This window comes from Sinohyriopsis cumingii, chromosome 8, assembly GCF_028554795.1.
Source record: "Sinohyriopsis cumingii isolate HCF-2022 chromosome 8, ASM2855479v2, whole genome shotgun sequence".
In the NCBI taxonomy this organism is placed as follows: domain Eukaryota; kingdom Metazoa; phylum Mollusca; class Bivalvia; order Unionida; family Unionidae; genus Sinohyriopsis; species Sinohyriopsis cumingii.
In genome coordinates this window covers 22,305,980-22,318,374 of record NC_142968.1, presented here as the reverse complement: position 1 = coordinate 22,318,374, position 12,395 = coordinate 22,305,980, and positions in this window count along the sequence as shown.

Below are 12,395 nucleotides of genomic sequence, written 5' to 3'. Positions count from 1 at the left end.
TTATTTACACGAGTTCTCCAGTTGGTGAAATCGACACTCACACTTCGTTTATTTGGACTTCTCCGGCACGTTAACACAGAATCATAGCGTTAAAAATTATATAATCTCGTGGCACGAATGCGCGTATTCTAGACGTGTATACGCAAACTTGAGAAAGCAAGCCGGAAGTTTCCTTAAATCACACGATTATGTACTAAAGACGAACACGCGTTCTTGAGCTCAAATATGCGATGTTGAGCCAGTAAGTTGGATAGCTGGCTTTGCTCACACTATCTCTCTATCTCGATCTAGTGTTTGAGACCTGAGCTCGCTTATTTGAGTCTCGAAAGAGTAATTCGTTTTTCTAATATGCGATCAGAAGATAAATCATGTGATAAAATTATTTTCTGAATGACTTTCTCGAGACTAGGTATTCGTGTTTCATTTATGTTTTCTCGAATAGATATGTGTTTGATTTCCATTTTGTTTTCTCCAAATAGTTTATTCATGCTTGGAATACTTGCACTTGAGTTTCGAATACTCACAATTTAGTTTTGAGAACGCGAAATGTTTTTGCGTTATGGTCCTGTTGACATGCCAGTGTGTTATATTATGCAAAATTTAAAGTTCGATTCTGGTAATGGAGATCTCAATTGTACGTAATGGAGAGCTCGATTTCACGTATTACATCGATAATATGATCGAAAAGTAGCCTCTGATTGGCACTCTCGGTTCGAGTAATCGAGCCTCGAAATCGCGAAGAATTTCCACTTCACTGAAGCGATGGCTCGTGGTAAGTGAAATAATGCAGAATGCAAGGTTATGTTACGCGCGCGTGCCAAATAGAGTACCCTGAACGGGTGGATATTTAAGACTTCGGTGATCTTTTTCGTATGTCATCTGTAAGAGAAGACTCATATTCTAGGGTGCGTTGTTTAGGTTGTGCTTTTTGAAGATTACTCATTAGAATTATTGACAATATATGAATCAGAATCATACAAGTTTTGTTGCGGCCAGCATTGATTGATTAATTTACTTTACAGGGATCATAAAGGATTTTGTGGCCATTGTCGGTTGGTTTTATCTGACTTTGGTGGAATCATAATCAATTTGCAGTGGCCAGTGTCGGTTCAGTTAAGTCCCGAGATTTAAGAAGGGAGACGGAAGTGAGAATAGCATATCAGTCGGAGTCGACAAGTCTAGTCGGTGGAGAGAGTCGAGGAGGTGGAGGAAAAGGAGTCGAGGAGAAGAAAGTGGAGAAGGAGGAGGAGTATAGAGAAGTTGAGGAGGAGAAGGATTTTGGAGAAAGTCGGGAGGAAGAGGAGCAGGAATTGGAAGAAGAGGAGAGAAGAGTACACAGATGAGTAGAATACGAGGAAGGTGAAAAGCTATCGCACACTACTAATCAGATGATGCAATAGATTATCACAGGGTCGAGCGGAAGGAGAGTACTTGGGAAATTTTAATCATTTGACTATTTAATTGTCATTAAATTGTTATTCGTTGAATTTCACCTATTTTGTATATTCAGTCATTTAACAGTCGGCATTGCTGACTGGGGGCTCGGTGCTTTACAGCTGTCTTTCACTAATTGAACTTCCAACCAAAATTGAGCCTGGGTGGGACTTCTATAACAATTTAAATAACATATTGGAAGCACCCCATCCCACACCTGCCACAGTGGCGGCATAACAAACCCCGTCACGCCACAAAGTTATCAAACGAATATAAAATAAAATATATTGGTATGTTTAAACCAACCGCACCTTGTCCACCATGACAGATAACACGAGATTCTTGCGCTGACTAATTTTCCGAAATAAGGCTTACTATAAGGATAAGTGGATATTCTACGATAGTTTCTTCAGTGTATGCCCTTGACTACGATCTGTATACGTTTCCAAGAAACGATGCCATGTCCACATATCAAGTAGGTAAACGCTATTTTCACTTATATCTACAATGATATTCAGCAATTAAGGTGTGAAATAAAATGGCTGTTTAATTTCTTTCAGTAAATGTATGGAACATATTCAAACGTTTTGGCAATCTGCTGAAAAAGCGCCTGGTATAAATTATACTCGTCTGCTCCATTGATAGACATAGCCTCGTTTTAGTGTCCCTTCCACGAAGCAGGGGTACTAATATTAGTACATGTGCTATTGTTCCCTTGTTCTTCGGCAAACGTTTGCACACACGATCCATACAAAGTCAGATAAGCGACCGTTTGTATCCCCTATGATTATGCTAAACTCCTAACCACACGAGATTCATGTCGAGGGACACCAATGTAGGGGTGAGACAGGAAAACAGTATACGGGGATATGTGTCGTATTTCATGGCACTCTGATATTTGCGAAATAAATGAAGAACGAATGAACAAGTGGTAACTTTCGACATCAAAGGGACCCTGAAATCCGTATCGTTGCATCTGTAGGCAACTTTTATTTCATAATTCGCGAGCTTCGTTATCCGCGTTGCCTTCAAACTACTTTTTTGCTTTGTATGCGTTAGCAGATAAGAAACACAGTATTACCTCTCCTCCTTCAGTGGCGGAAGTAACGTTTTCTTGAAGAAATTTTGAGATTTTTGGTGAAAGGTTTTGGTACTGATATGAAAAACATAACTGTTATTCGCAGGCGAGAAATGGTGTTCTGTTGAGCCCTTGTTGATCTCTCTCCTCGCTGAGAGAAAAGTGACTTTCGATGTTTATATTTTACCTTGATGATTCTTAGCCCAATTTTTCCCCACGATCTCATACTCTCCCGTCCCAAGGGACCGCCAGACCTGCATATACAAGTGTCATGGGTTCTTGATGTAAAACGTCCAACCAGAGATGGTCCCACAACATCTGATAAGGTAGTCCCCCTCTTGTATAGGGACAGCTTGACAGGCCCATCAAAATATATCAGAATTTCAGAAATGGAATAAGAGAACGACGAGGAGAGGATGAACATGACCATAAAAATATCATGCAGAAAGTTTGTATGCAATTGCAATAATCTGGCATTAAAAATCTTATGGATCAGCAAGCTAGACTGTAAGATGAGTAATCGTTATTTGTTCTTAGAAAGGGTTATTCCGTTGAGCTTCTTTATCAGATTGGCGATTCTACTCAAATCGCATTTGCCTAACTTCTATAAACGGGGCCGGGTGATTGGTAAAAGCGGCCCAAGGCTAATAGGAGGGAAGGTCGCTCAGCTGTTACTTCAATATGGAATAGAAGGTCTAAAGAGAGGAGGGGGAGGGCTACAAAATATGAGAACCAAATATTATAGCCTTAATAACATATGTTTAATGCTGCCCTGTATATACACCGTAACCTAGTGAACCGTTTTGCATCACTCTTGACTAAACTTAGCTATGAGAAATACTGATAATAATACAATTTTTAAAACAAAATAATTTGCATATCAAATTTTAGAATAATTTGGGCAATGCTAAAATAAATGATGCTTTTTCATTTTTGTTTTTCACGGCATCAGCAAGTTATTGTAGACAGACAACGTTTTTTTACTCTTACCATCGTTCAATCGTTCATCTTTTTTTCTTGGAGACAAAATTTTTAGTTCAGTACACCGTTCTTTCCAATATTATTGAATTGAATCTTCATCAATTATTTAATTTATTTATTTATCTGAACGACGCGTTTCACGGATAAAGTGAAATCTGTTTGCTTTTGCAATCTAAAGATTGCAACTTTCCGGTTATCCACATTATCTGGGTATTCTTCTGAAGCCTTCGTCCCTGCTTCGCCATGTTTGCTGCAATGATCTGCCCCTGAGAGAAGAATACGATGATATAAAAATTTTTTCCCTAATAATTAAAGAAAAATTCTAAGAATACAAATTTGAAAGACGTTATGTCCAGTCTAGGCTATCGTCAACAAAACGAGCGTGATTTTCTCATTATTAGGGGTTATCGCAGTCCTTTCCTTCCAATTTTTCCCAAAAATTACACTTGACCTTTAACACCAGGTTGACCAAGTTAAATCATGAAAAGAATATCAAAAGTCGAAGTGTTTGAGCAAGTAGCTGTCTCAACAGTACGTGGCATACACTTCTGCATGATTTCCATTCAATCTATTTACAATAGATTCTTTCCATTCATTATTTTACAAAGAATATTTTTGCCATTAGATAGACCAAACAGTCATATATCCACAAGATTTCAAATTGGTTTTGCCCATATTTCCTAAGAAATCATGCCTATTGCTTTGCACCATAAAAATTCCTCTTTCTTCCAAAACAAAATCTCAGATGACTGCCTGCAGAACAAAATCTCATAATACATCCGTTAGAAAAAAATCTCATATTGCTGCCTGCAGAACATAAGCTCCGGTGAAAATAATATTTCACAGCAATATAAAAAGCACAGAAATATATTTTTTGTATAGATAAAATGACATTTAAAAAAGTTAAGCATTCCTAAAGGTTTTCTTATTCTTATCACATCTTCATTTTGGAACATATTTTGTCACAAAAGCTGAAATAATTAAATTGTGGAAAATCAGGTTCGTATCAAGATAAAAATGTTTATTTGCGGTTAGAACTAGCAGATTTTGTTTATGATTGTTTTCCAATACTTAATTTGCATTGTTAATGTACAGAACCTCAACCTTTGAATGTATTTAAAAAAAATTAAACAAATAACAAACAAAAAACAAGAAACAAAGAAAAACTCTAAAACTGGTTTGCATCCTTTAAAACTTTTGTCCTTAAAAGTAGAAATATTCAGAGACAAAAGATATTATTAACAGGAGATTTTATTTTTATTTATTGTAATTTTTACCATTATTAAACCAATGAAAATTAATAATTTGGTTCAAGAGTTTTAAAAGTATAAATATAGTACCCTCAGGTTCTAATTATTCATTGCTCTTTGTCACATAAAAGATTGCAAAATATTGTTAAAGAATTTTTGAAATATGAATGTAGTGACGCGTGCTTCCGACTTATTAAGTGTGCTGCTCTTTGCAACATGAAAGTAGTTGAGTGAATTATCTATGATCAAAGAGAGAGAGAGAGAATGCACCAAAACTGCATATTTCATTAAGTTATTGTAACTGTATACATGTATCCTTGGTCAATGAGCGTGTTTTGGGATAGTCTTATTGTCTTTCCTCCAGCAAGTATCAATAAGATAAATATTTATACTGCTCTTACTCGATAATTATACAGGGTAGAAGTTTGTTGATCACTGTATTTTTATTTGGCTTGATTTTATTTAATGGTCTACACGTATCCAAGGAGTTTTGAGGCAGTCTTTTGCCGTTTTAGGGTAGTCATAGGGTCTTTCATATTGTGATGATTACCAACATGGGAAAAAAACTCTCCTGATCTTACTTGATAATTATACAATGCGGGATTTTACTGATCACTGTCTTTTTTAAGGTTTGATTGAAAATAATTTTATACATGTATTCTGGGTAAACTGTTGGATGTCTAATTCACGCATAAGCTGTAGGAAATAATCAAACATAAAATTGCTAGACAGATTTGGGGAGGCAAATAAGTGTTAAAAACATTGCCTAAACTTTTAGAACAGCTTTAGCTTCAATATTCTTCAAACGAATAGCCTATGGAAATTTTGAGAACACCCACATTATGGTCAACAAGTATTGGTTACTTGACTTGGGATTAGGTAAGGAACCGACAGTTTACCATTTTGCTGCTAAATGGTCGAATGCAGGAATAGGTAGCATATATGCCTTAGATATCTTCTGATTCGGATTTACAAGTGTGACAAGAGCTATGGTACTTATAAACATCACTTCAACTTTTGGCAAATAAAAATGATTCAGGATCTTGTGATAAGTCTTACTGACAACAAATGACCAGCTTAAGGAGTTTTATGGGCTAGACTATGAATTTCCTGTCTATATGACTTAGGAACAACAATTTGATTGCTCACTGACCACTCATCACCAGCATTTACATCAGGTGGTCTCCATCTTCTCATAATGACCCCATTTTTCACAAAGTAACAAATTGGTACTTGTGTGGATTCAATTTGTAAAACCCAATCTTGTGTCTTCTCTGACATATAGTACTTGGAGGCCTATAACTCACATTAAAATGCCTTGAATGTTTATAAAGTAACTGTTACTCTCTGCTCAGATATCTAACAACTACAGTCAGAAATTGGCCAGTGGTTTCTATTATTCTGTGAAGAAACTAACTTACTTATGAATCTCTCTCTCTCTCCTTCCATCCCTCTCTCCCCCTCCCTTCCAACCCTCCCCCCCCCCTCTCTCTCTCTCTCTGTGCTTAGTGATTAAGTCATTTAAATTATGGAATTTACCTTAAACATGGATCCAAGGCACATATATTAGGGATAACAGCCCAAATTTAAAATTTCATCTCTGGTTCATAAATATAATAGGTTTGTGAAGGTCAAAACATCAGAAGAAAAAAAGTTAGCAAACAAAATATAATCCTTTTCATGGTTTTATTTTTTTTGCTCGTAGCAAGTGCAAGCAACTTTTTGTATTGCCCGCAGGAAAATAAATCTCCGAAAAGTGAGTACATTTGTACAGTGTACATACAGATCCTGTAATGGAATGTATTTTAGGATTAATTCTTGAAACAGTCACATATATAACCTGACTGCTCTTAAGACATAATTTACAAAAAGAAATGTGTCTCGGCCAATCCAGAATTTACAGTTTTAATACCTCACAATTTGCAATTATGGGCGTATGTCCAATCCAAAAGCCAAATTGTGTGAAAAGCTTGCCTTTATTCATGTAAAAGTGAAAAACAAAAGGAATTGGCAAATTAATCTATAAGAACAATGTAACAAGACATTCAAGGTCCTTGTTTCAAGTCATTTGTCTCTTGCTTTTGTATTGGAATTGTAGATTTAAAATGAAATTGGAGATCTGAGATACTTGTCACAGACAACTAGTGACAATACTTGCTGGGTATTGCATAATCATGCATGACATAATACCATACATATATAAGAACTCTGCATAATTTGAATATGTACCTTACTTCTTGTTATATATATATATATATATATATATATATATATATATATATATATATATATATATATATAATTAAACTGTCACTGTAAACTGCAGATTAACTGTAAAAAAAAAATAATTTCATAGGGATGAGAGAATAGACTGAACCCTCTTCTCTGTAATGTACTCTCTCTCTCTCTCTCTCGTGAATAAACAAGAGAAAGTATGGCATTGAGGTGCAATTATCTGCAATTTGCTCAAACCTTACGAGGTCTTTACTGATCCAAAAAGCAGGATTTGCACTGCATTATAAAATAATAAACATACTCTAAACTGATAACATTGCGAATGAGAATACATAAACAAATTAGGACCTGAAATATTGCTTGTAAGCGGCTACCTTAACCTGCCAACATGCGACAGCGGTAAATTACACCCACAAAATGTCCAAATAAAAATGGGGTGGGAAGGGTTAGCAGAAATATAACATTGTGTTAGTACATCTAATTGTATACAATTTGATATATTTAATTTGTTTTGTGCTTCTTTCAGGCCGCCTCTCTTCCAAATGTTTATACTCTGATAAATCAGCTGACTGTAATGCGGTAATATAATTCGAATGGTTTTTTGGGTTTTTTTTAAAATAAGACGTCCCAAATATACCGTAAAGTGGTATAACCTCTTGTTGCTTGGGTCAGGGGAGTAGTCGTATTGTAAGAAATTGACGCGTCAGAGCGCCATCTGTTGTCATAAAGAGTCATTTTTTATGCTAACTTCCTTGATGCTAAATTGCAGCGTGCTTGATGCAACATTATAATCATGATTTTAGAGGTGCAATCTGTGTAACTTGTAATATAGCAAAATTATAAATATAATATTAAAACTTATAATAACTGACATAGCATTTGCCAATCGACAAACTACAGAATCAGTTCAGTAGTTGGCAAATTGCAAGATGCAATAACGCAGAAGGAAAGTAGAACTAAGCACTTGCAAGCAGCCATTTACAGCTTGCTTCAATGAAAAACATAATTCACATCAATATACATGGATATGATTATAAAAGTTGCACTTGTAAGCAACCATTTAGAATAATGCATCAAGGAAGATTAGAAAATACTAAGAATAGAAAATTAATTACTAGAATTATGAATGTAGCACTTGCAAGCAGCCATTGGCAATAATGCAGAAGGAAATTAGCACTTGCAAACTGCCACGTACAATTCGCACCAGTGAAGAATACAATTTACATGGATAGAATTATGAAAATAGCACGTGCAAGCAGCCATTTACAATAATACATCAAGGAAGAACAGTAACTGCATGCACATAATTATAGCGGTAATCCCCTCCATACAGGAAAGGCCGACAATGTTCCTCTTGTGACTTTATCTTCTTCCGCTGCCATATTGTGCTATGTAAACCAAAGTCGTTAGGGCTGTGAATAGTTTCAAATTTCCTAACATCATGGTGTGACATTTTCAGGTGCTATTGTTTACTAATTAAAGATAATGATATATTTCTGAACTAGGTGTTTCGGGCTCGTGTTGTTCCATAGCCTTTTACAGTCTCTAGACAGTGAATTACAAATAGTCTAGAAAGAAGAGATAGCCACCAATACATGTAAACATTTGGGTTCAGGGAGAGTAAAATATCTCATAAATGGCTTGGATGGCAACTATTTTGAATTGCACCAGCTTGTTTATTACGCAATGTTTTGCAAAATTATTACTTAGGAAAAGGGCACTGTGAGGGGCATTGTGTCAAAAATGACCTTCGAACATGAAAAATGCAGGTATAAATTTGGAGTTGGGGTGCATAGTCTTCTTTCACTATGAACTGCCATCGACTTCTCTGGTCAAGTGAATAAAAAAAAAGTCTGCATTGTTTTAATATAGCTATCCAAATATATGGACCTATTTAACTTCACTTGTGTATATTATTTTTATGATTTATTTTTACAAGGCCGGTGAATGCAGCATTAAATCTGTACATAAAAACTGTCCCTTGCACCTTATATAATTCTTATCGGAAGTTTGCATCGGAGGCTTCTTTATCAACTTTTAAATTGGAAAGGCAGAGGATATTCCGGTTAATTTTTACCAACTATATCCTTTTCACTTTCTCGGCATGCGTAGTTGAGAGGGAGGGGATGATAAATTGAATAGTGCAAAATAAAAGTTTTACAACACAAACACGATCTGTAAGGAAATGGACAATGACTTCCTTAAAATAATTGATCTTATCTGCTTCTTTTCATGGAATTGAATTGTATCCCAATGTACGTGCGCTATTCCAAGAGACCGCCGATCAATTCTACCGAGTTATTGCTAAACATAATCTTTGAGGGAACTACTAACTATCGGAAAAACTAGGTCATATTGATCATATACACTTTTTGTGTACACAGTCATGAAACGTGATTGGTATGCGTACATTTTAAATCATAACATGCAGAATGCACGCGTACGTAGAAGTGGCATACGTGTAGTTTTATTGTCTGAGTTTCCTTGGACCTTTCCCTTTCCGTTTTATTGATACGGACACCATGATTGTAATCAGACTGTGAGCGTGAGTTGTCTTTTTAAAGAGACGAAATAATTTTTAATACTTATGAATGAGAAGATATAAATATTCTACTTATCGATATTAGGCAGGATTCAATACAATGCCGCTTAATTTTGCTGGTCTCTGTTTGAAGAGACTACTTTATGCGGCAATAGCGTGGTTTCGGCGGATTCCATGCTTTCCGTATCGAATGCGATTTGACCTTCCACCACAACATAACGACCCATATATCTATATAAAAAAAGGCGGGAAAGGGCATATAAAACTGGGACTGCTATATTTCATGCTTCTGTGATTTGTAAAAAACAAATAATCGTTTTTCATTTGCATTTGCAAAGTTTCCTAGACACTGTTACAGTTATGGTCATGAAACTTCATGTGAGCATTCATCTTGTCACCAAGAAAATGCAAATTATGGTTGCAATGATCAACTTTTCTCGCTAATATATATATGCTAAATTATTAGACCGTGTACCAGCGAAGCAGGCGAGACGAAGAATAAAAAATCCAGTTGGTTCATTCATAGCATAAATTTTCAAATTTATATGCAGAAAAGCATTTTACGAAATAGGATAGTCGTTCGGCTGATTATTTTGTTATTAATCCAATCACCGGCAGCGTTTCCAAGAGAGATGAATGCTTGATATTATTCCATTTTGTTATGTTTTCGAACTCCACTGCGATGTTGCAAGTGCGATGCAAGTACTATCAGTCTTACAGTAAACGCAACGTCAATAGTGTTAAGTTTGGACATTGGAAACAATGCTGTTTTTGTAAAAGTGATTTGCATATACATGTCTTGTTTGTCATCCATTTTTTAATTTAATTTTTTTATATAGATCTAACATTTTTAATGCAAGTGCATCCACAATTAATGGCATATTTGGTATACAAAAGACAATAATATATATGTATTCTTTTGAACCCCATTGACTGTATTATAAACACAATGGTAAACGTCGTTTGATGTTGGTTTTCATACGGATTTCCGCTCTTCCGTCCTGTAAAGCTAATTTTAGAAATCATTCACACGATGGGAAGAACATAAAATTTACTAATCATTCTGTGAGGAAAATCCAGTCTTGGATTTCTTTATGTAGAATTTATTATTTGTCCAACTAATTTGCATGATTACCTGATAACCACTTGACATAGACACTAACTGAAATCTTCTTCGTCCCTAATTGGCGATGAACTTAATATGGGCAAATTATGAAACTAAGAACCTTTCTTCGGTATCATAGTGTGTTTCCATTGACTGGTGTGTGTAATTCTTTTCAATATTAACAGGATCCATAATTCTGAAATATGAAGATAGAAAGTAATTGTAATGATACTTCCGTTAGAAATTGTCTCCCTTTATCTTGCAAATGATGTCTACAGTAGATATAGAAGCAGGGATTCCTTCGTCCCAAAAGGTAAATAATAGAAATATTTGTTTTTAAAAAAGAGAAACCCTTAAAGTAAACATTTATCGAAAATGGGGAGGACATAGTAATGACCTGAATGACTAATGCGATAGTCCTTTAGGAATAAAATTATCGCTGTTTTACCATCCATATCACAAAATATTGAACGCACATTTAATATTTTTGTTGCCCAAATCTTACCAATGATATCGTAATAAGCTTAATGGCTATTGACAATTTTGGAATAAAAACGACGCAGAAATTTTAAAAAAAAGAACAAACATTGAAAACATTCAAGTCCTTAGAAGTAGTACCTGCTTCGTCATTAGAACGTAACCATAATGTCTTTGTACAAAAATTTATGAGAATTATTAAACATAAGAGCGAGACTTGTCTGTCTTGCAACAGCTCTTTCACTGTATAGTTAGTTAACCGTCACTTTCCTATTTTACGACAGAGCGTCGTGCAGAAAATTCGTGTGTGAAAAGAACTGATTTTTTTTGGTCCAAAAATTTTAAACCTTTAACTCCATTTCAGATACAAAATCATAGCCATTACACATTGTTAGTCTACACACACAGGGTACACTGTTTGTCAGCTGTCATTTTAATGGTTACATGCTTTTTTGTTAATTTTACTTAAAAGTACCAACCATATCATAATCGAACCCTCACCCCCAATTAAAACAAAGCAATCAGGTCCAGCTTTCATAAAACGTCACAGCTTGTTGTTAAATCTCTATTAAAATTTTGCGTGCTGATTATTTCATAAAACGTTACAGCTTGTTGTAAAATCTCTATTAAAATTTTGCGTGCTGATTATTTCAAAACAATGACAAAATTATTGTAGAAAATATATAGGTTTTAATGATATTGAGATACTGACCTTAAATGTTACTTTCTACAATTTTTACAGAGGGACATACTTTAGAGTTGAGTACGTGTAAATTTCCATGAAAGCTGGGCCTGTTCAATATGGACGATTGCTAAACTAACTCGTACATAATGTCATATATGGACTGAGTTTAGCGAAGCTGCGATATGTTAAAATGCAAGTACATAATGGAACAAAAAATAGGAAATAACGACAGAAACTCACATTGGATTAGAACAGTACTTTTTGCGTAACGTTTGTAAATGCCATAAACGCCAGTAAAAGTTAAATTTAATGTTGACATGTCCTAAGTCGCTGGTAAACGGGGCAGTATGACATTTGCTAGTGATTGTGAAGGCAACAATGCCAGGAAAGAAAAACAAATGTGACCTTTGCTGTAGTCGTGACATTTACTTTTGATCATGCAACTGTAAATGTCAAAAATGGTGACAATAACGTTTAAGCAAGTGCCACTTCAACAGTTAATGCCATATTGTTTAAGATAAACACCGTGTTACTTTGCTTTTCTTCATGCACGGAGTTTTGTCGCCATATTAATTCCTTACGGAGATAATATAATCGTTTTTTTCATG